Source organism: Triticum urartu, chromosome 2A, assembly GCF_056163025.1.
Source record: "Triticum urartu cultivar PI428250 chromosome 2A, HENAU_Tu73, whole genome shotgun sequence".
NCBI classification, from domain to species: domain Eukaryota; kingdom Viridiplantae; phylum Streptophyta; class Magnoliopsida; order Poales; family Poaceae; genus Triticum; species Triticum urartu.
Genome location: NC_141874.1, coordinates 740,079,756 through 740,093,190, shown reverse-complemented (window position 1 = coordinate 740,093,190; position 13,435 = coordinate 740,079,756). Strand labels below are relative to the sequence as shown.

The following is a 13,435-nucleotide window of genomic DNA, read 5'->3' as shown; positions in this document are numbered from 1 at the left end:
TCGGGAAAGCCAGTGGTGGAGGAGGAGGAGGGAAAGAACTGGTGCCCACTGGAATATGAGTTTCTGCCTGATTTCTGCTATGTGTGTGGTATCCTGGGTCATATCGATAAAGCATGCTCTCGAAAGCTGAAGAGGGGTGAGAAGCAACAATTTGGGCCATGGCTCAGAGCTTTTATTCCACGCCATTATGGTGAGTCTGGTGGGAAATGGATGGGGCCTAGAGCAAATACCAGCGGTCGCAGTTTTGGGAATTGGAGGGAGGATGCTCGCCATGGTAAGTCGCGTTCTGCAAGTGACGCACCATCATGGAGGAAGGGGAAGAAGAGCTGGGGGGAGATTGCTGTTGATGAAGAGAAGGGGCAGGGGGTGACAAACCCTCTAAAATTGGGGGATAGAGAGGCTACGGATAAGGGTGCCTCCCGGGGGGTGAATAAACAATGGACCTTTTCTAGGGACCCACTGGGGCACCATGAGGAGGAAGAAGGTGGGGGGAGGAGGCACGGTTTGTCGGAATTAGGGGAGGCAGGGATGGAAAAGCACATCAGTGGGCAGAGAGAGGTGGAAGGCGGGAAGAGTACGTCGTGCATGGACACTGGGACCGAGGTCATGCAGCCCCTGACTATGGTCGACGTAAACAGCGCCACTCTTGTTGAAGGACGGGAGACGGAGGTTGGGAGTCAGACAGTGCGGGAAGCTACAAGGGGCCAAAATACCAATGGGCGCTACAAGAAACTGAAGCATCGCAAGCATAATGGAACGGGTAAGGGAGATGGGTCAGTGGTTGGTGATGGTAGAGGCAGTGGTAGTAAGCGGGGGCTCGACGATGCCCTAATGACGGAGGGGGCGGTGGAAAGAAGCAGAAGGTGGTCGAAGGTGCTGGGGTGCAGTGTCACGGTCTATCCGATGTGGCGGGGCTGCCAATGCAGTCCTGCGAGCCCCAATGAAAATGGTTGCTTGGAACTGCCGGGGACTGGGGAATAGGCCGGCAGTTCGTGGTCTTCTAGAGCTCCAGAGGAAGGAGGATCCCGACATCCTGTTCTTGTCTGAGACCAGACTTGACGAGAGGAGGATGTGTAGGTTTCGTGATCTGTTAGGACTTCACCATATGAAGGTGCAGAATAATAATGGCAAGAGCGGAGGTTTAGCTTTGTTCTGGCGGCGTGGAATAAATGTGTCTGTTAGGTGGTCTGGGAGGATGCACATTGATGCAATTGTGGAAGAAGAAGATGGCTTTAAGTGGCGCTTGACGGGAATTTACGGCGAATCTCATGCAGACAGGAAGGTGGAAACATGGCGGCTGTTGCGTACTCTCCATCATCAGGTCCAGCTACCTTGGGTCTGTCTAGGCGATTTTAACGAAATCTTGTTTAGTCATGAGAAGCAAGGTGGTGTTCCTAGAGCGCATAGGTGTATGCAGAATTTTTGTGATGCACTTGATTATTGTAATTTGCACGACCTTGGTTTTGAGGGTGACGTTTTCACCTGGAGGAATAAAAATTATCGGGTTGATGGTTACATTCGTGAGAGATTGGACCGTGGGGTGGCTACGCCTGATTGGTGTACCAGGTTTCCAGCATATAAAATTGTTAATGGGGATCCCCAGAAGTCAGATCATAGACCAGTGATTCTTATGCGGGATGGTAACCCTCGTGTACAGTTTTCTGGCTCTGGGGTACGGCTGGTGCGCTTCGAAGCGAGGTGGCTCCTGGAGGAGAATTGTGATAGCATTGTGAAGGAGGCATGGGAGGAGGGAAGTGGTAGAGGAGTGAGCTCGAAATTAGCTGCGGTGTTGGGCAAGTTAAATGCATGGAGCCGGGATGTCCTTGGTGACCTCCGGAAGCGTATAAAGAAGCTCAAGGCAGAATTGGAGGTGGTTAGGAAGGAGCCAATTTCAGATGGTCAAGTAAGGAAGGAGCAAACTTTATGTTTTAAACTGGAACGACTGGAGGAACAAGAGGACTTAGTTTGGAGACAAATAGCTCATGTGAACTGGCTGATTCATGGTGATCGGAATACTAAATATTTCCAAGCCTTTGCATCTGAGAGGAAGAAGAAGAATATGATACAGAAGTTGAAAAGGGAGGATGGTGTGGAGGTGGCTGGTGAGGAGGCCCTGAAGGAACATGTAACTAACTATTTTTCTTGTCTTTTCATGTCCGTAGCAGGTGAGGATACAAGTGGAATTCTGAATCATATTACCCCAAAGGTGACGGCCCTAATGAATGATTTCCTTATGGCTGAGTTCACGGCAGATGAGGTCAAGAAGGCCCTTGATAGCATGGGTGATTTAAAGGCACCGGGTTTGGATGGTCTACCGGCGATCTTCTACAAGCACTATTGGCAGCTAGTTGGAGAAACTGTGGTACAAGAGGTTTTGCATGTGTTGCGAGGCGGTAGAATGCCGGAGGGATGGAACGACACTCTCGTAGTGCTTATCCCAAAGGTCCAAAATCCTGAAACTCTAAAGGATCTACGCTATTAGCCTTTGCAACGTGGTGTACAAACTTGTGTCCAAGGTCTTGGCGAACCGCCTCAAGAACATCTTGAGTGAGGTTATTTCTCCGAACCAGAGTGCCTTTGTCCCGGGGAGGTTGATCTCGGATAATACTATCCTAGCTTATGAGATGATTCATTATTTAAAGAGGAAGAGATCGGGCAGCACAAGCTTTGCAGCGTTGAAGCTTGATATGAGTAAAGCGTACGACAGGGTTGAATGAAACTTTCTTGAGAAGGTGATGAGACAGTTGGGCTTTGCTGATGCCTTTGTGCAGCTGATTAGTAAGTGCATTAGGATGGCGAGGTTTCGCTTTAAGGTGAATGGGTCTTGTACTGATGAAATAATTCCGGGCCGGGGACTCCGCCAAAGGGATCCAATATCAACGTACCTTTTTCTCATATGTGCAGAGGGTTTGTCCGCACTCCTACACCATGCCGAGTCATCTGGCCAGATTAAAGGTATCCAAGTTGTCCCTAATGCACCTACTGTGAGCCACCTCCTTTTTGCGGATGACTCGTTACTTCTGTTGGAGGCGACACCGGAAAGTATTGCTGTTATTAATAATATTCTGCAAGTTTATGAAAGGGGTTCAGGCCAAGTGATCAACAGGGCGAAATCTGCAGTCTTATTTAGCAAGAACACTTCGAATCAGAAGAAGCAAGTTTTGTTGGGGCTCCTTGGGCTTCAGGCCGAATGTTTGCAAGGAAAGTATCTAGGGTTGCCAAGCTATGTGGGGAAATCACGTCAAAGATGCTTTGAGTACTTGAGGGAGAGAATTTGGGAGATATTGAAAGGTTGGAAGATTAAGCTGTTATCTAAGGCGGCGAAGGAGGTTCTTATCAAGGCTGTCATCCAGGCAGTGCCCACATATGCAATGGCCTGTTTTGACCTTACTAAGGCGCTTTGTGATAGTATCAGCAAAATGGTATGCCGATTTTGGTGGGAAAATCAGGAGGACGAGCATAAACACCATTGGATAAGTTGGGAAAAGATGATGTTGCCAAAGGACCAGGGAGGAGTTGGGTTCAGAGATCCACACGTATTTAATATTGCAATGCTTGCAAGACAGGTGTGGAGGCTAATACAGGCGCGGGAATCATTGTGTGCTCGCGTCCTGCAAGCCAAATATTACCCGGATGGCGAGGTTCTGAAAGCTTCCGCTTGGCCAGGTATGAGCTATGTATGGCGGAGTATCCTGCAAGGAGTGGATGTGGTTAAGGCTGGCATGATATGGCGTGTGGGCTCAGGAACTAACATCAAAATCTGGGAGGACCCCTGGATCCCTTCGGATGATACTAGGCGCCCTGGTACTCTCCGAGGGAGCCACCTGCTCACTACTGTGAACGAGCTCATCGACCCAGAGAGGCCTGAGTGGGATGCCCAACTTGTTCGTCAGACTTTCTCTCCAAATGATGCGGCTGCGATCCTGTCGATCCCTATTTTTGAACAATATGATGATTTCGGGGCTTGGCACTTTGATAGTAAAGGAAGATTCTCCGTCAAGTCGGCTTATCGGGTTTTAATGAATCTCCTAGAGAACCAAAGAACCAGGCAGCGGGGAGAGAATTCTCTAAGCAACTCAAAGGGGCAGAAGTTTTGGCAGCAGCTCTGGAAAGTCAAATGTCCTCCGAAAGTTCACCACTTCCTGTGGCGGTTCGCCCATAACAGCCATCCATTACTTCGGAATGTGGAGCGGATCGGTGTGGAGTTAGACAACAAGTGTGTTGTGTGTCGTCGGTTACCGGAGGATGGCGCGCATCTTTTTCTTAAGTGCAAGGAGGTTAAGAGAATGTGTAGAAGTTGTTCCCTGGAGAACACTAGACAGAAGTTGCTGGGCTGTGAATCGGCGAGGGACTTACTACAGGCTGTGTTTCGGTTACCTGAAGTGGTACAATTGCGTACAATCTGTCTTCTATGGGCATGGTGGTCTGAACGCAATAAAGCTAATCATAAGCAGCAAAGGTTGTCAACGGATGCTTTTGAAGCGAAGGTTGGCTGCACTACTGCTGAATGGTGTGTGTTTTTGAGTCCGGAAAGAGTTGGTAAAGCAACGGTGCTGCAGAAATGGTCTCGGCCTCCCTCGGACTTCGTTAAACTAAATTTCGATGCTGCTTTTGATGCTTCATCACGGCAGGGGGGCTGGGGAGTCATCGCAAGAGATGCTCAGGGAGATGTGGCGCTGGCCGCTTCAGGGCCACTGACCCATATCGGATCCGCACTGCAGGCTGAAGCCCAAGCATTGCTGCACGCGATCCGTCTGGCCGAGCAACATGGTATGGGTCGTGTTTTGTTTCGGGAAGCAAAGTTCCAGCTTAACACTGGCTTCATAGACCATCATGTTGTTTTCTCTCCTAGGACCTGTAATTTCCCAGCGCATGTGCTGGCCTCTCTTGGTTCAAGGGGTTCTACCGATGGCCAACATATTTGGTACTCGGACATCCCTGACGATGTTCGTCGTGCTGTGACCGCCGATTTGGTTGGTCCTGAGTAATTGGAATGCGAGGTGTTCCAGATAAAAAAACAAAAAGCCAGAAGGTAAGAAAAATCTTGATTTCCACAATGCTCAGGCGGCGGCTAGAAAAGATGTGGAAAGAGCTTTTGGGATTTTGCAAGCCCAATTTGCTATTGTGAGAGGACCAGCTAGATTTTGGGATCAAAAGATGCTTTGGTACATAATGCACGCTTGTGTGATCATGCACAACATGATCATCGAGAATGAGCGTGGCCAAGATGTAGACTACTCTCAGTATGAGCTCTTGGGATATCCCGTGCGAGTGCGACGGAGGGCTGAAAGGGTGGCCCGTTTTGTTGCCTCCTATCATGCCAGTCGACGTCCTGCAGCGCATAATGATCTTCAGAAGGATCTCATTGAGGAGTGGTGGGCATGGAATGAACGACAAAGAGCATCATGATTTGTGCGTTCGTTATTGTATTGTTGAACTATTTGTTGTGTTTAATTGTACACTATTTGTTGTATTGAACGATAAACTGTTTGTTTGAGTTGTAATAAACAAAATTGAATTATTTATTTTTGTTTGTTTTTGATTTTTTTGTTTTTGTTTTTAAATGCATATGTTGTTTGTGCGAGTCGCGCGCGCTGCATTTTTGCGCGCTGTTAGAGCGGCGCGCGCTGCATTTTAGCGCGGCTGCTGGAGCCAGCGCTGCGCGCCGCGCCAAACCAGGCAATGTGCGCGCGGCATACGTGTTTTTTACGCGCGGCACGACCGGCGCCTGTTGGAGATGCTCTAATGACCTCACATACATGCACATGTCTTGTGCATCTTGCATGCGCCGATGCAACTGCTGGACGGGACGTTCTGGACGTCTGGAGCTGGACCCGATCTGCAGGACGCCGCTCCTTACAGGACACAGCATCCTGGGTGCCAGTGCTGCGTCAGCCGCTTGTTGCCGGTCAGTCAATCCACGCTGCGTGGCCCAGGTTACTCTCGCGTTCCCCGTAGGTGTTGGCTACGAGCACGCGCGATTCGCTGTTTGCACAGTTGTACGTGATTGGATCGGCCTTCGCACCTGATGCGTGTTCTTTCTGGGCCGAATGCATGGTCCTGTCACGGCCGGTCGTCTGTCGCATGTCCGATCTGATCAACAGGGCGTGCGCATCTCCTTGGATCACATGAAGATCATCATCGAGCATGTCTGCATCTTCATCAATCCAGCAATGGGCTGCCGTTACATTGTCCTTTGGGCCGTACCATCATTGCCACGAAGTCCTCCTCACCGTTGCATCACATCTACCATGGTGCAAGCTATCTTTGGTTCCACTGACCAATTCTTCGTCTTTGTCTGGCACTTGCTCATCACAAACGTCGTTATCATCTTCTCGACCACTTCGTCTACTTCGGCAACCGCGGGCAACATTCGACACTATACCGTTTTGCCCCGCAACTTGCAACCGTCCTGGAGGATCTCTGCTGCTCCCCCCGACATGGCATACAATTCTTGCTGGTCCTTGTCTACGCATGCCTGGGGTTGGCAACACCAACACATGCCTTCGTCCTCGGGCTTGAAAAAACCCTGCATGGTGCGTCGTCTACAATGGCTCAAACAATCATCTTCAACATCAACACCCTCCTTGACGACTGCATTGATCGTATCATCGTTTTCTTCCTGGGGCACTACCGCGTCTCTGATTAAATGGCGCTTCCTTGCGCCCGCGACTACCCAAACATCGGCAACCCCGACTCGAGATCGACCACAACATCTCTCACACGTCTACATCTACCATGGCTACACTATCCTAAGCTCTCAACTACCTTGACATCGGAACAAATGGTTATGACCTTGCTTGAACAACTCCTCGCCTCCTCTCTAGTCAATGAGCCGTAACGCGACACTGTCCACAATACTCCCGCTACGACTATGGGCGGATGTCAGCCTATCGGCTTCTACCTTTGATTTCTCTCCAGTCTGACCATCCACAACATTGTAGTTTGCAATGCTATGGCTACGAGGCTTCTTGCCATCCAAGTCTTGTTCTTTCAAGGCTTAATACAACACACAACACATTACGCCAATCCTCTCATTTCTAATCCTTTTACACTTTCCTCGCCCTCGCTACCTGCCGCTCGCTCAACCAGTTGTCCGCCCCAGCCGTTTGCCCGACATCATTGACTAGAACTGACATGGGCTTGAGCTAGACTTCGTAGGGCGTTGTCATGGGACGGCCATGGTGTGCACTGCTTCTGTCCATGAGCAGGACACCAGCATGTCCAAGCAGGTGCTCCCTTCCTTCCAAAATAATATAAGTTTTAGGATTGTCCTAAATCAACAAATCGATAGAACAATCTACTAAGATTTATAATATCAATTTGGTTTTGGAGATGTTGATATGTTTTTATATACACTTGGTAAACTTATTTAAGTTTGACATAGGACAAATCTGGAATTTCAATTAGTTCGAAACAGAGGGAGTATTACATATGTGTGCACCCAATCCTTTTGGATGTGTAAATTGTTGAAAGTACCATACATACTTTGCTTGTCACAAATTTTGTGTTTTCTTGCTTGAAAGACGGTGGATTTCAGCTCTTGAGAAGTTAATCCTCACATTTCAAAATCTCATCCATTCTTAGAAGCTCATCTCGATCACCTAAATAAAGTGGGAAAGTTCGTTGCCACATCTGCAAGCTAAATATACAACGGAAAGTTCATTCTTTTTTGTGCTCATATTTATGAAAACAATTACTTTGAAGTTTATGCCAATGAAAAATTGATACCTTTGTTGCACGTATACTCCATGCATGCATGCACTAGACGTGTTCTTCATGGGATACAACACAATCTTATCTATGTTCATGCTTCAGAGCGAATTATTTATCTGGTAGGTGCAAGTATATGAGCCTCACATGAGGTTTTGGTATGAATTTAGAGATTGACGAGGTAATACTTTGGGGGAGGGGTGATGTGTGTTACTTCTAACATGAGTAATGGTATTGTTATGTAATATGTTTACTTAAATCCTACTACATAGTTCACTTGGGCGACGGTATTAGCACGTTTTGCTCAACGTAGTTATTCATTCTCTCACAGTATATAAGATTTAAGTAAAACTCTTGCGTGGGAATAGGAATTCTATTCTAATATTGTGATTGAAATTGCCGCACAGGAAGCAGGTGGAAACCCATTGTGTGTGTTGTCCTTGTGGAGCTCTTTAAAACAGGAAATATACTGCTAGGCAAGGTAGTAGTTGATGGTGGCATGTTTGTGTTCTCATTATTGTGCTATAGAAGCATTCTAGGTGCCGTTTTCATGTTGCCATTTTCCCTAATCCTCGAAAGGTGAGATTATTTTGAAACAATCTATTATTTTCATGGAAAGTAATATTGTAAGTTTTAACCATTGACTCAAGAATATGCATGACAAATATATGCAGTGGGAAGTGGAAAGAATTGGATAAGCATGCTCTTGGCTGGCTCTTCATCAATGCTTTTGTCGGGTATATACACCGTCGAACAACCTTATATACTTTTTACTAACATAAAATAATTAGTTTTGTAGTTTTGCTCCTCTAAACTCTATGTTTTTTTTTCAATGCTTATATATGTGCATTTTGTCCTATGTTCCCGTCAAAATCAATCAGCCAATTTGGAGATGTGGTTATATGTTGGTCTAATGATGACAAAGCATGCATTAGCCAACTAATTCAATCAACACATTGGCTCCATGTCAAAACTTAAACTGAACCCGACTGATTCTCCAACCCCCATATGCTAACATTTTTTTCAAATCCTCAAAATAAATGGAAAACTTTTCTGCCAGATTCTTCAAATATCTTATTCCTTTTGTTTCTTCATAACCACAAAAGGAATTAAGAGGTTAAGTTGCACAACTACAGTTTAATTAATTTCATAGCGCATTATATTGATCAAATGTTAAGTGTGATATAGTTACTTTTTATTTGAGTATATGATTAAGGAATCATGTATATTGATACTGACAATGATATATCTTTACTTCGTATAGATACTCATTGCCTATGGCCTTGTACTACAATGGGCTACATGACACAACCGCCTCCTATGGCGTGATCTCCTCAAGTTTGACTCCGCTCTTCACTTTTGTCCTGTCAATATTGCTTGGGTAAACAATTCGTTCCTCCAACTGAGAACACCATAACTCCTTTCTTCCAATGTAGAATACAACAACTAGGGGGTGCTACCACACGATACTAGCAACTTCATCCCTACAAATAAACAACTTCTTAATCAATAGAGGTTTAGAAAAAAAATAGAAATCTCAATATATATTTTGCAGCATGGAGAACTTGCACCTCAAATCCAAGGAGGGCAGTGCGAAGTGGTTGGTGCATTGGTATGCTTTGGTGGGGCTTTGTTGATTAGCTTGTACAATGGAAAGGAACTGCATCTCTGGTCCCCGGTTATGCAAGGTATCACTAAGAGTTCCAATGCAGTTGTCGAAGGACACCACCATTTGAGGGGTACCTTGCTTTTGTTGGGTGAATGCATATGTTATGCATTTTCATACCCTGTACTGGTATGTCCAGTTTTGATATGGTATTTTTAACTAACGCTTGGATCTATATTACCCTAAGTGGCATAACATGATTTCAATTTTTTCTCGTTTTTGACCGCTAAAAACTAAGGGTTTCTAATAATGAAGGTAAAAGTTTTAAAGGTTTACCCATGGAAACATTGGTCATCAGTGTTGACATGTGTTCTAGGTGGTTTCCAAACATGTGCCATAGGAATAATTTTGAGAAGGGACAAACTGGCTTGGCAAGTGGGATGGAACATTCAACTATTAACAATTGTCTACTCGGTAAGTCTTTTCCAGAATGACTCAAATTTCAAAATCCCTTATTATTGAATGAATTTTCATTACTTTCCACATTGTCAGATCTAATTGATATTCCACTATATCTATAAACTAATCTTAGTTTATCAAGCAAAAAGCAAGCAAGCCGAGCAAGATAGATTTTCATTTGTAGATATAGAAGAATTTATGAGGAAAGTATTTGTTAGATATTATTTTGCAGTGTATTCAACCTTTATTCTAGCTATCAAAATCAATGGGCATATCATTGTTGAAAGTTAAATTTTAGCTTAGTTCAAAATTGACAAAACCTTCTTATGAGGAATTCCTATATTGTTCGAGATCTAATTGCTTCATGACGTTGAATATTAAAAACATGTGTTTTGAGTTTTTTTCGTCACATGATAGTTGAAAAAAATAGGCAGTAATGTGGCACATACTTGATTTGGAATGTAGGCTGCACTTGGCACATCAGCCAAGTATTGGTTAAACCTCTATGCCGTGGAAAAGCGAGGCCCCGTTTTCCCACCAATGTTCAACACCTTATCGGTTGTCTTCACCATGGTTCTTGGAGCATTATTACTAGGAGAAAGCCTCACGGTTAGGAGGTACGTGTACCTTGTCTCATATTTGCACTTATATTCAAATATTTTAGTTTTTCTTACACATATGTGTGTATTATAGTTGTACAATTTTTGTGACTAGAGGGTGGGTATTCTCACGTAGTTACCATTATATAATAAAGCATGATTGAAGGCAAAATAGCCTAGGGAGAAATCATTCTTGTGACCTATATAAAAGTGCCTTTATTTAATTTTAAGAAAATGATGCTTAAATATTTTGTGTTTATCATGATGTATGTCCTACGTGTGAAGCGAGTCTTATGAGTGATATAGCCAGTGTAATTGATGTGTTCTGTTCCTGATGTGGCCCCTGTGGCCATCTAGTGGTTTTGAATGTATATATTGAAAAAGAAATGTTGCTTAATGTATTGCGAAAAAGAAATACCGGGCAATGTACCTTAGCAAATGTGTTGTGACTTGGGTGTACAATTTTGCACTAGAAGTACATCAAATATTATAGTTTGACTGTTGGTTCTTTTAGTATTTACACTTACAAACACTTATATTCCACAACTGATACATTTTACTGTTATATGGCAGCTTGCTGGGTAGTGCAGTGGTTTTCAGTGGTCTGTATATGTATCTCTATGGAAAGGCCAAAGAACTACGCGTGACGATGACATCAGGTTCAAGCAATGAAAAGCTTCAGGTGCAACCTACCCAGAACTCAAAGTGTGAGGATCCATCATCTCGCCCTTAATTTTGGGGAAACTAGTCTTGTGAGCTTTGAGAATTAGCATTTAGACACCAACTCAGGTTAATATGTGAGGTAGTAAACTAAAATGGGTTTACCAATCCTAATATGTGTCATGGTTTATTGACGTTTTCTAGCGAGGAAAAGGACTAGTTTACAGGGTATCTATCTTATCATATTATGTAGTTATAATGCTCGCTAGGACAATATCTTCAACTTGAGAAAATGCACGAAATTGCACAAAGTGGTGATTTGGGTGATGGTGTCTCCATCACGAAACGTGTGAATATATTAGTAGGACATGTCGATGGGCAAGGCGTAATTTTTTTTGTACTAATATTTTGATGTAACGATGCAATAACATTATTTGGTGAATTTCGTGTCTCGGTGTTGCATTCTTGTTTCTCAAGTGGTTGCCGCAAGCTGTGTTTGTTATCATCTTTATATATCTTTTTACCTTTGATGGAAAACTCAATCCAACCAATGGATCGAAACCTCCCAAGGTTCCATTTGCTTTGCTTGCGAAACTACTGCCTTAGTGCCTCATTGGACGCCCAATGCCTAAGCATCTCCGACATATTTTTCCACGAATACGCAATTCCGTATCATTTCATTCATAGATAGGGCCTGATTACACATGCGTAACTAGACCTAAGCGAGCAGAGGAAATAAGGGGTTGTTTAGCCCCAATAAGCGTTTAGGGATGTGAGGGATGTCTTTCCGGAAGTATAGCAGTTAGAGCATTTCCAGCCGCGCCTCTAAGAAGGCCCTTCAGGCGATTTTTCGGTCGCCGGTGTCAAAAAATCGGTCCAGTCACGCCCCCAAGTGCCCAGTTTTCGGCGGTTTGGATCAAAATTGACGCCGGCGGACCCAACCCGAACGCGGCGCGCTGGGGGTCACTCGGGGACGCCGGGCGAATCGTTTTGGGCACGAAGAGCCACGGGCCAGCCGCGTCAGCGACTCGATTCTCTTCTCGCCGCTTCGTCGTCCTCATCGCCTCGTTTCCCGCGGCGAATCAATGCCAAAGCTGCGCGCTGCCGCGCTGCCGCGCCGGTCAGCCTCCATTGATGCCTCACAGGCGGCGCAGTGAAGGCCGGGCGACGCGCGTCCCCTCGGCCGCCACGCCATCAAGCCACGCGTAACGCGCCGGCCAAGCCTACCACGCGGCGCCTCCGCCTATATAAGCCGACCACCAGCGCGCCGGAGGCACGCACAGACACTCCATCGCCGACGCGCCCATTTCTTCCCCCTTCCTCCTCTCGCCGTCTCCAGTTCAGAAAAATGGGCGAGCGCTTTCCAAGCGATGGCGCGGCGGCGAATGGCTTCGGGCGCCGCCATCTTCACGAGGACGAGGCTCGCCTCCTTTTCGAGGCCGAGTACCCGGTCCCACCGGACATGCGGGTGCCCGGGGCTTGGAGGATCAGCACCGGCCGCGTGCCGGTGCCACCACCACCCACCCGGGCGGCGCGGCGTGTGGAGATCGCACGTATCCGCGCGTCCCTGCCGCGGGCGGCGAGGGAGGGGCCACGTTACGTCCCCGACGGTCCGCTCTGGGAGCCCTACTTCTGCCGTCGTCACGTCGAGCAGCTCGAGGCCACCAACGGTGTCGTGCCCTCCGGCAGGCTCAACTCCGATGGCCGGCGCCGGTGGTGGGGCGTGCCTGGCCGCACGTTGGAGGCCGTCCTCGAGTACATCAAGGGCGGCAACACGCCGCGCCTCGAGTACCCCGCTCCCCCGTCCTTCTCACGCCGCCGTGGAAGCTCCTAGACGCCGAGGCGCATGGAGCTGCCCGGGGCGTCCTCCTCCTCGTCCGGCCGCTCGTCGGGCTCTCCCTGCCTCCGCCCCGTCAAGCCGGAGCCCCAGGACACGCCTGTCAGCGCGCGCACCCGCAGCTCCGGCGTCCGCATCGACGACTCCGCCCCCCCCCCCCCCCGGCCGCTTCGTCCTCGTCGAGCCCAAGCCGGAGCCCGGCCTCCCCGCGGAGTACGAGGAGATAGCCCGACGCGACTTCTCCGACGAGGGCGCCCTATGGTGGGCGCGGGACGACTACCTCCGGACGGAGATGACCCGGCAGACCCGGGCCTTGGAGGAGATCGCCGTCCGCAAGCGTGGGCGCGAGGACGAGCACGGCATCGTGGTCCTCGACAGCGACGACGACGACGACACCCCCGGACCGTCCAACCCGCCGCGCCAACCGGGGGAGGGATGCAGCAGAAACGGCGGCGGCGGAGACGACGACGACGGCGGCGGCGGCGGCGGCGACTACACGCGGCGCCTCCTCGGCATGTAGAACTGCAGAGGCGGGCGGCGAGCGGCGATGGAGACGGCGGG

General features: G+C 47.7%; 1 pseudogene across 1 annotated transcript in view; it reads left to right on the top strand.

Annotated features, from left to right (window-relative positions):
• LOC125538319 (WAT1-related protein At5g64700-like) overlaps window positions 1–11,484 on the top strand; it is a 28,574-nt pseudogene extending 17,090 nt beyond the window's left edge. Inside the window, exons 2-8 of the transcript XR_015615293.1 lie at window positions 8,121–8,292; window positions 8,388–8,450; window positions 8,978–9,094; window positions 9,269–9,508; window positions 9,635–9,793; window positions 10,244–10,395; window positions 10,951–11,484. The product of XR_015615293.1 is annotated as a WAT1-related protein At5g64700-like (transcript). The remainder of the gene's footprint in view (window positions 1–8,120; window positions 8,293–8,387; window positions 8,451–8,977; window positions 9,095–9,268; window positions 9,509–9,634; window positions 9,794–10,243; window positions 10,396–10,950) is intronic.
• Window positions 11,485–13,435: the final 1,951 nt, after the last annotated feature.